Source organism: Cupressus sempervirens, chromosome 1, assembly GCF_028749045.1.
Source record: "Cupressus sempervirens isolate cs-2001-9-10 chromosome 1, ASM2874904v1, whole genome shotgun sequence".
In the NCBI taxonomy this organism is placed as follows: domain Eukaryota; kingdom Viridiplantae; phylum Streptophyta; class Pinopsida; order Cupressales; family Cupressaceae; genus Cupressus; species Cupressus sempervirens.
Window position 1 is genome coordinate 428,875,908 of NC_143118.1, and position 11,549 is coordinate 428,887,456.

An 11,549-nucleotide genomic window follows, 5' to 3' on the forward strand; every position below is an offset into this window, starting at 1 on the left:
TACGGGAATAGGAAAAGGGGAATAGGATTAGCTATTCTAGAATAGAAAATTAGTGTACGTATTCCTATTCTCTGTTTGGTTCAGCCAAAATTTAATAGGGAATTCATGGGCCCAAAAATTTATGTTTTCTAAAATAAATAAAACTGGAATAGGAATATGTATTCCAATTCCACCTATTTGGGTGGAATTGCAAAACCTTATTTTTGGGCCAAAATTGGAATATGTATTCCAATTTTATTTTGTATTCCAATTCTGATTTCGTGCATCCAAATGAAGAATTCAAAATTTTAAGAATTTACATATGCCTATTCTGCTTGTATTCCCATTGCCAAATGGGATGCACTGAAAGCCACTTAGATAACATTGTATTTTCTTGCATTGTATCAGCCAAGGCTAGAAAACATCAATAAAATATTTCCGTTAATAATCATTCCCTTGATCTGCAAAACATATCCAACATGTCAATATTGGCCTCTTTCCAAAACACATCAAATGGTATGTCTTTGCAAAAATGGTAATTCCAACACTTAAAAGTGTTGATATTAGTGCCTTCTCTTACATAAAAACCTATGAAGCCTTACTTCTAGACAATAGGAATGTGCCAGCATTTACATTAGGGAGTTATAGGGTAAACTTCGATCATCTTTTACTATGAAAAATGGAAATATTATTGTCAAAGGAATAAACCAAAGCATCTTATTGGCTCTGGATAAAAAATTTAATCATTGTTTATGTTCCTAGCAATAGTTCTCTAAGATCTCTATTAATGAGCATACTCATTAAAAATATTTACTTGGTAGAGATCTCACTTTTGACCAAGCATCTGATTTCTAACATATGCATCTGATTAATAACTACAATATATATTGTCTTTAAGAGATTCTATACAAATATCTTGCTAGGTTTTCCTCTTTGAAATCTTGACATTCATTTTTTAATGCCCTGTATTCTTTGAGTTCTCTCCAAGAGATCTTGACATCGAAGAATGGATGTCCTTTACAATGGTTAAATTGGTCTATATACTCAATTACACCAAGTCATATTTTCTGTAGAATGATTTCCATCTTATTTATTTAGAAGAATTTATTTTATTCTAATATAGATTCAAGAATAACTATTCTCTATAGTTATCCTATGTATTTAAATTTTTTATTATCCTCTATCAAAATGTTGTCTCTCCCTATCTCAATCTTTTTATTATTTTATTATTTCTTATTATTATTCTCTAACATCTTGTATCCCTATTACTTATTACTTCTACCATTGATGCATATTTTCTTCCAACTAATCCCTTATCTATGTATATCCTTTATATTTTTCACATACCAATAATGTGGTATGTTTAACACTTTGTGTCTGCTAAGTAACAATAATTTACTTGTAATTCTTCTATAGCCTTTTTAGTGTATTTAGTTTGTTTGACTTATATGAATATATATTCCTATTAGTTTTTTATTTTCCTTAATTAATTTTTATCTTTTCTTACTAAATTAGGATGAAAAAGGTGTTGTTATCATGGTCAATAGTATTCCATCATTTCCTATTCACCATTTTCTTCCTCCACACTACTATCAAATGCTTTTTACTACCAGATCTTGTGTTCTAGGTAGTTGTGATTGTCAGTTGATTATTCAGTCTCCCTATATTTTTTTATTTTATCTTTTGTCTTTTGTTAATGCCTTCTTCTTGTCATCTCTTGTTGTTGTCATGTCCATACGATTTCTTCCATATATAATAGTCACTAGAAGTGGTGAATATGGTCGACTTGACCAAAGTTGTGACTGATGGTTGCAACTTTCGGTTGACTAGTTATGGTCATTATGCTTTGTTCATTTGTTTGATTATTATATTTTGTACTATTATTATAATACTTTGTTTTATTAATACAATTTATCATACTATTAAATTTCCATCTATATATGACAGAGTCTCTGTTGCATGAAGATATAGATAAGGGAAGATCTCATAGCCTAGGTTCACCATAGAATAATAGGGCCCCTTCCTACCTACTTGATGAGAGGTAGAAATTGAACTGGATACCCCCACCCCCTATATTGACCACACCAGCCAATATGCCCTACTATTATATGCAGGGAGGGCCTAGTCTATCGGTGCCCTACCCGCCCCTACCCTAGAATTTTATGGGCATGCATACCCTCAACATAACAGATTGAATAAATAAGATCTTCTAATTGATAACTAGGCCATATATATATATATATATATATATATATATATATATATATATATATATATATATATATGTATGTATGTATGTATGTATGTATGTATGTATGTATGTATGTATGTATGTATGTATGTATGTATGTATGTATGTATGTATGTATGTATGTATGTATGTATGTATGTATGTATGTATGTGTATGTGTATGTATGTATGTATGTATGTATGTATGTATGTATGTATATATGTGTATATATGTATAGATATGTATGTATATATATATATATATGTATATATGTATATACATATATATATACATACATATATATACACATATACACATATATACATATACATACATACATACATACATACATACATACATACATACATATATATATATAGTATTTAAGAGATGATTTGTTCATAAATAATATTCATACATTTTGTGCACATATATTTTTTACGAAGAATAAGTTCATTTAGGGGTTATTACATTAGCAATGCTAGATATTATTTTAATACTTCATCTTCTGTACTTATCTTGACTCTACTTGAACTTTGATGGTGTGCTTACTACTATTATATTTTTGTGAACATTGTGCATTATTTTTTTATGATCTATAAAAAGTAACATGGACATTATTCACAAAAAGATATACCCATTCTTTTAATGTAAGAAAACTAAATTATTCCATATAAAAATTAACCTAGAGAAGGAATTTTTAGCTGAAGGATGTAATTCAAAGACATTAGAGGTAAAAAAAGGTATACTATTGGAGATGTTAAGCATTTCTATCAATTTAATTTTTATGACATCTTTTTTTTTAATATTATAATAATATAAAAAATAAAGATTAACACAAATGGTCAATAATCTAGATTAAAATTTAAAAGTAAATTTTTAAACCATTGATTATAATACTCTATAAGAAATATTTAAAAACTATACAAAAATATAAACACGTAGCAAAAAGAGATTCATTTGTATCATTTTGATTGTGTTCTTGTCAAATCAATTTCATCTAGTTGACTTATATAATGACAATATCATACTCATAAAAGTTTAAAAGATGATATTATTCTCAACTTACTTAATTATAAGATATATTTGTCAATTTTTTTTGCAACATTCTATGACTCACCCATGATCGATATCAAAGATTCAATTGTTAATGGCAAATTAATAAGATCAAATAGTCCACCTCTAATAAGAATTGGCCAAGATTGTATCATGTATGTAACACAAGAGTAAATCCTAGCAATTAACATGATTAACTATTATATAATATAATTGGCATAAGGGAAAAAAAACTAGTCACATAATTTGCAAACATTTTAATAGATTTGCCAAAATGATATTTTATACAAGTACACTAACCCCAAAATTAGTGACAAATATATTATTAATTTTGATAATTATGTACACATTAAAGTACCAATATTTTAGTCATATAATTATAAAATAACCCAAAATAAATATAGAATAAATAAATAAAAGGAAGCTTATATATATAGAATAATTGTATAACTAAATGTTATGACTTTTAAATAAATAAAAAAGGTTATAGATAAATATGTCATAGTTTAATTTCACTTATCAAAATAAACATTTGATTTAACAAAATAAATAATTTATAACATATCTAGTATTTGAATATTATTTTTGAAATGCATTGAACTATAATTAGACAAATTATTTTGAATATATATTTAATTAGAATTAATATAAAATAAATACAACTTCAAGTAAATCTATAAACAATATAATTTAAACAAATTTATTTAATCAAATTAAAATCAAATCTTATGTTCTTTGACTGGTTATATTGAGGATTTAAATAAGACAAAACAATCTTCTTATACAACAAATATAGCTCTTCTCTACTCCAAGGATGCATGGATTGTTTGCTTTAATTCTATTCCAATCATCCCTGCCTTCTTTTAATCTCTCCTTCAACTCTTCACTTGCGCCCTCCTCCTCCACTTCTATCCTCTTCAATCTCCTCAGCTGCTCCACTCCCTCCCCAACTCTCTTCACCTACCGACATTTCTCTATCCTTAGCCCTTCCAGATGTTGCATCACCCCCTCTTCTAACACCAACAACTCCTCCAAAATAGGGAAGCCTTCAATATGCACCTTAGCCAGCTTGGGAAATCCCTTGCTCTCTCCGAACTCCTTGAGCAATTCTTTGCATTTTGAATCATCACTCAAATACAATAATCGTAAGTTGGGAATCTTTTGAAGTGATGGATAATCAGTGCACTTCCTGTTGGACTTATTACATTAATTAGGTTACTTTCTAATAAGAGGGAATGTTATATTTATTGGATTAATGTAATAAGGGGGAATGTTAGATTTATTACATTAATCAAGCTAGTTTCTAATTTTAGTTTGAATAAATAAATAAGTTAAATGTATAGTTGTTGGAAGTTATTTTCGTATGTAGTTTTTGCAAGGGAAAATAAGGCTATATAAATATGCTCAGACATCAATGCATATAATTCAGTATCAATTCAGTATGAATTTAGTTTGTATTGATCATTATGTATTCAGAAAATCTGAATCAATAAAATCGATATTTTATATTTTAGCTCTTTCATTTGGTATCAGAGCCAGGTACACAGGTAATGGAGAGTTAATGGTGAGATGAAAATATGTTGTGCCTAGTAGTGACAATAATGTTTGTATGCAACAATGAAGTTGACATTGCATTCATTATAAATGCAAGAGGAATGATTTTGGTTGGTTGTTTTTCTCTTTCATAATAAGATCACGAGTAGCGCTACCATGTGTCTATCTAGTATTCTGTGAGATCGTCAATTTGGAGAGTATGTGATGTTTCTATGATAGAGATTTTTCTTAGCCTTTCATAATTTTCAAATTGCTTTGGTACATATGCTAGTCAACTCGGAGAACCATTTCCTACAGTGTTGGATGCATTTTAATTTGTAAAGAGTACTCACTTTTCTATTGTGCATTTTATTTAAGTTGCTTGATTTTCTTTCAAATCAATCAAGAAGAAAATGGACAAAATTTTTACTATTGCTAAGTTTGAAGGTTTTGAATTCTACACATGGAGAATTAAGATACAATTTCTTTTGATTGAAAAAAATCTATGGGATATTGTATTGGGGTTGGTGAAAAAGCTACAAGTTTTTTGCTATAAAGAATAGAAGTAAATAGGAGGCTAGAGGCAATGGAGGTTGGAGGATTTTTATCATCTTGAGCTAGCTTCTCACTTAGAGATGATTATTGCATGGGAAGCAACTATTTGTGTCCCTATAAAGTCAGGGCTTGGCAAACTAGTGCCTATAGATAAGAGGGGACTTGATAGATTTGTGTCCCTGAAGAAAAGAGGGGGCTTGGCTGCGTGATTATCCTTCTATGGAGTAAGGGAGGGTAGGATTTGAAGAATGGTGTTAGAGACACTTGGAGGAGATGTTGACTTTCGGAGGAAAGGCGTCCATGTACAAACATATTAGTTGTGTTTGTTTCTATGACACTTGAGGAGGCGTTAGACACACTCCGAGGAGATGTGGACTTTCAGAGGAAAGGCATCTCATGTGCAATACTAGAGGAGGCATCAGGCACACTCCATGGAGATGTGAAATTTTGGAGGAACTATGTCTCCTTGTGGAAGGAGGTGGAAATAGCCTTAATGTGAGGGCAACTTCAGGATTTACAATCTGAAGTTGGGATATTGGGATAAGAGGGCAACTTCAGGATTTACAATCTGAAGTTGGGATATTGGGATAAGAGGGCAACTTCAGGATTTACAATCTGAAGTTGGGATATTGGGATAAGAGGGAAACTTCAAGATTAGGATTTGCAATCTGAAGTTGCAGAGAGAGATCTACTTTCGAATATTAGTGAATGATCTTCATCAAAGTTTCTAGAGGAATAATATTGGTGAAGGCTTTCACTTTTATTGGATTAATGTAATAAGGGGGGAATGTTGGACTTATTACATTAATTAGGTTAGTTTCTAATAAGGGGGAATGTTATATTTGTTGGATTAATGTAATAAGGGGGAATGTTAGATTTATTACATTAATCAAGCTAGTTTCTAATTTTAATTTTAATAAATAAATTAGTTAAATGTATAGTTGCTAGAAGTTATTCTCATAAGTAGTTTGTGCAAGGGAAAATAAGGTTATATAAAGATGTTTAGACATCAATGCATATAATTTAGTATCAATTCAGTATGAATTTAGTTTGTATCATATGTATTCTGAAAATCTAAATCAATAAAATTAGTATTTTATATTTTAGCTCTTTCACTTCCACCAATGAAGGTGAAGGGCTGTTAGATATTACATTCCACATATCCAACCTGGCACAAAGAAATGCCCTATATAAATTTTTTGAAGACCTTTCATAACATTCACTTTCTCTGGCAATGCTGGAAGACTGGATTCTCTTGTATCACCCTCCCTTGCATAAATGTCATTATGTACTGCTAGGATTCTCATTTTAACCAAATTGTCAAGGATATCATCTTCTACACTTCTCAATGCCCCTACATCTCTTAAAGATAAACATATTTCTTTGAGATTGATCAAATTTACAACATCTTGAATATTTAAAAATTCATTGTCTTCAATATTCAATGGGAAGAAAATTGATCTGAGTGTCCTTAGACTCGAGAGTTTTGATATCCCTTTCATCATACAACTCCTCAAAAGCTCATCTGAGCACCTTTGTACATCGAGATAGGAAAGAGATTTGAGCTCTCTTATGCAATCAGGCACACATTGCAAGCTTGTACAAATGGAAACATCAAGGAACTGAAGTCTCGTTAGTCTTCTTACATAATCAAGCACCTCCCTAATCTTTGTGTTAGAAAAATTCAAGACTTTTAGAAGTTTGAATTTCCCAACACATTCTAGCAATGTGGAGATGGTAGTCTAGCTAAATTCAATTACTCAGAGCAGTCTCACATGATCAAACAACTATTCTTGAATGCTTGTGATGCCTGGATTCTAGGAGAATGTAAATGTGTAGAGAAATTGTTGGTAAAGAAGAGGCCTTTCTAAAATTACATTAGTATCCAAACTCTTTTTAGCCAGTAATAACCTATGGAAACTCCTTTCTTCGAAAGAAAGATCAAATTCACACTCATTTTCTTTACATATATTTATGGCCAAATCAACAAATAAGTCATGTACAATGTAAGAACTAGAAACCCTATTTATTTCCAACAAACATAAATTTTCAAGCTCATGTAAATAGCTTAACCCAATGTCCCATTGTTCCATCTTTTTCTTGGGGAATACATCCTTCTGCTAGCCACAAATATATTACATAGTTCTGGTGTATAGCTTTGTCAACTTTAAAGGTAGAAAAAGAAAAAAAGGTGTCCTCTGGAAAGAAGGAAAAATAAGCAACACAAGACTTCAGAGAGGGAGAAAGAGAGTCATAACTGAGCTTCAATATCTATGTGATGGACTCGTTTGTTTTTCCAATCTTTTTTAATTGCTCTACCTTTGACACCCAATCAGATAAGAGGGAAGACTTGGCCATGGATGCTGCAATTTTATTTATGGCTAATGACAACCTCTCACATTCTTCTACAACTTGATGAACCAAGCTCTCTAATTGCTCAAGTGGCCAATTTCCCTTTCGAGCTAGGAATGCAAACAGGCAAAATAGATCCCAACTTTCACCCTTTTAGAGGTGTTGCATCTCATAGATGTGGGCATTCACATTTTCAGCAACATCTCTACTTCTGGTGGAAACCACTATTTTGCACTGGCTATTCCAGCCAATGGGAAGCCCAAGTCTTTGTTAAAATTACAAGATAGAGAGGAGAAAATCATAAAAGAACTCTAAGAAACCCAAAATGGGCTCTCACTCCACAATCTGCCTGTGCTCTGATACCATTGTGTGAAGGTGGGCAAAGACAAGGAAAACTTAAACACAATAAGAAATCTTTATGTTATTGTTTCCTTGCCTAATGATTACATCCATTACAACTGCCTCTATTTATAGAGGTCTGAGAAAGATCCAGAACCATGCACATTCATGGTAAGAAGGATCTAGAATTTATCAGTCAAAAATCACATGTAAAAAGTGAAAGAGAACAATGTACACAAGAGGGCAGTGGAAAGGTTCCATATTAAATTTGGTAGTTGGAATATTGCCCAAGATTGTCGGCAGCAGTAGAAATTACCACATGTCAACACTCCCCTCTAATTTTTACCATTAATTACATCAAATTTTACAATATTCATGTGATCTCTTAAATATTCAAATTGTTCTTGTTATAATGCCTTTGTAAATATATCTACTAATTGATCTTTAGATCTGCAATACTCCAAGCTGATTTCTCCATTATTGAACAATTCTCGAATAAAATGATATCTCTAAGTATCAATGTGCTTTTTCCTCTTGTGAAAAATATGATTCTTTGATAGTACGATGGTGGACTTGTTATCACATTAGATTGTAGTAGATTCATCTTGCTCATGCATTAGATATTTCAAGACTCTTCACATCCATACTGCTTGACATGTTGCTGATGTACTGGCTACATATTCTATTTTAGCTGAAGAAATAGTCACGATAGGTTGTTTCTTTGATGCCCATGCCACAATACCTATTCCAAGATGAAATGCATATCCAGATGTGCTCTTTCTATCATCAATACTTCCTGCAAAGTCACTGTCAATATATCCAACTAGCTGAAAATCATCTAAAGAATAATACATTATGCCATAATTTAGAGTCCCTGCAATGTATCTCAATATTCTCTTTCCCACTTACCAATGTGAGCTCCTAGGTGACTCCATAAATCTAGAAATTACACTCACTGCATACATAATATCAAGCCTAGTTGTTGTGAGATACATCAAACTACCAACCAACTTTCTGAATTGAGTAGAATCAAATTTAGTCTCATTATCTTTCTTCATCTGTCACAAATGGTGACAAGATCCATTGACAACCTTGCTTCATCTATCACAAATGGTGACAGGATCCACTAGAAATCTTGATTAGCTTCATCTATCACAAATGGTGATAGAATCTCTGCTTAATCTTCAAAAAATTTGATCATACGAGACCACCCAAGATCTTAATCTACTCTGATACCATGTTGAAAATAAAAGATAGAGAGGAGAAATTCATAAAAGAACTTTGAGAGAAACCCAAAATGAGCTCTCACTGCACAATCTACCTGTGCTCTGATACCACTATGAAGGTGGGCAGAGACAAAGAAAACTTAAACACAATAAGAAATCTTTATGTTAACTATTGCTTCCTTGTCTTATGATTACATCCATTACAACTGCCTCTATTTATAGAGGTTTGAGAAAGATCTAGAACCATGCACATTCATGTTAAGAAGGATCTAGAATTTTTCAATCAAAAATCACATGTAAAAAGTGAAAAAGAACAGTGTACATAGGAGGGCAATGGAAAGGTTGCATATTAAATTTTTTAGTTCGAATATTGCCCAAGATTGTCAGTAGTGGTAGAAATTACCACATGCCAACAGTCTTGATATCAATTTACCCTCTACACTACTACCCCACAAGTCATCTAGCACTATCAAACATCTTTTTCCTTCTAACTTCCCATGTATAAATTTGGCAGCTAGCCGATCACTTATAGTAGCATGTATTTGGAAGGTCAGGTCACATTGCAAACTTGTAGGAGAATAAGTCTGTGATACAATAATCCAAGCAGAGGACTCGTACCTATGTTTTGTTCTGTCATAGATGTGCCACAAAAGAAATGTTTTTCCCAGGCCACCCATTCCTACAACGGCAACAACTATGGTAGGATTGTCCAATAATGTCAGAATTTCATCGACCTTGTGATCAATAGCCACTGTCGGTGCATCTCTCTGGAACACGCTCCATCTGCTCGACTCTATTTCTCTTTCACTTTGAGAAGTACTTGTTGATAGCTGATTTAGATGGGAGACATCGTGGAAAATCTTGAGCTCCTGTGCTTGTTGAATAGAAGTCGTAATCCTCTCTTTGATGTCTTTAATCTTCTTCCCCATCTTATAGTGAAAGCCCAATTCACTAAAATTACAAACACATGATTGACTGGTATTTGTATACAGATGCTCAGCAGCACACCCATTGATTATATCTTCAGCATCAACAACAATATTCCTCGCTTCTGCCAACCATTCTTTCACATCTTTATTTTGCTCACTCTGCTCATCTGCAGCTTGTAGAGAAGAGCATATCTGCCTGAGCTTCTTCTCCAACCATTTGAAGTCAATTTTAAAGTGGAGGAGGAGAGATGCCTCATCCCATGCTGATTGTATTGCAATTTTTCCAAGCTTTCCCAGTACAGCATTGGCAAGCCCAACAGCAAGTGTAGCATCCATCTTTGATTTGTTACAGACTTTGGAATGGGAGACTAGAACAGGGGCTGCTAAAGCAATTCATACATTAGTAAATGTGAGTATGAAAATCCTGCAAATCTCGAGATTTATAAGGAAAGGAGGCTAAAAGGATCACAAAAATTAGAAGGCACCGTTTGTAGAGAGTAAGAAAATTCTTCATGCATCAGAAGGCTGGAAGAAAGTGACGTGTGTGGACTAGGTAAGAGTGATAGAAATTTTGTGTTGCACTAAGTATTTTCCATCACCAACCATTCAAAAACTTTCCCATGTATGTGGTGTTAATGGTGGAATAGTCCTCTATGACAAGAAGTGTTTGATATCTCAACGGTCGAATGTTTAAACATCACACACTAAGCTTAATTCTTATATCAAAAGTGTTAAATAGTCAAAAGTGACTTTTTTTTTCACAAGCTTAATTCTTCCCTTAGTGTGATGTTTAAGGATGACCCTAAATGGCAACAAATTACTTTCAAGCTGTCCTATCAAAATGAAAATTCATTAAATGCTTTGTGCTGCGATCATGATATGATGTTCATTTAAGAACATGTTTGTTGTAATTATAGGTTTAAAGTTGGGGGCACCTCAAGTGATGGGTCAAAGCATTTTGTAGATAGGGGAGAGGAACCAGTAGTCGTGATAGCTAACTTCGTCAACATGTAGCCGCTACATGGGATGTCGTATGACCTTCGTTTTTTTTTTGAAATGTAAAATGGACATTGAACTACCTACAACTAAGGTTTGAAGGTGTGACTCATCACGCAACTCGTTAAAATAGTGCACCTAGTGAAATGTCTATAAAAAATGACTTTTTGAACATTCGACCAAAGCCTAATCTAAAAATCTCTACTAATTGAATTTAAAATTATCACTTGTTCTTAATAGAATATTGTATAACTATATGAAATGTAACATATATGCAACTTAAATGGACCAAATAGTTATTATTAATCATAAATATTCGTTATATATAACTTTTATAAATAACACAAAAAGAC

At 32.3% G+C, this 11,549-nt stretch overlaps 1 pseudogene; it reads right to left on the reverse strand.

The window, feature by feature from the left end:
- Positions 1 to 4,022: 4,022 nt before the first annotated feature.
- Positions 4,023 to 10,536, reverse strand: LOC149578106 (disease resistance RPP13-like protein 4; annotated as a pseudogene).
- Between the last annotated feature and the right edge of the window lie 1,013 nt (positions 10,537 to 11,549).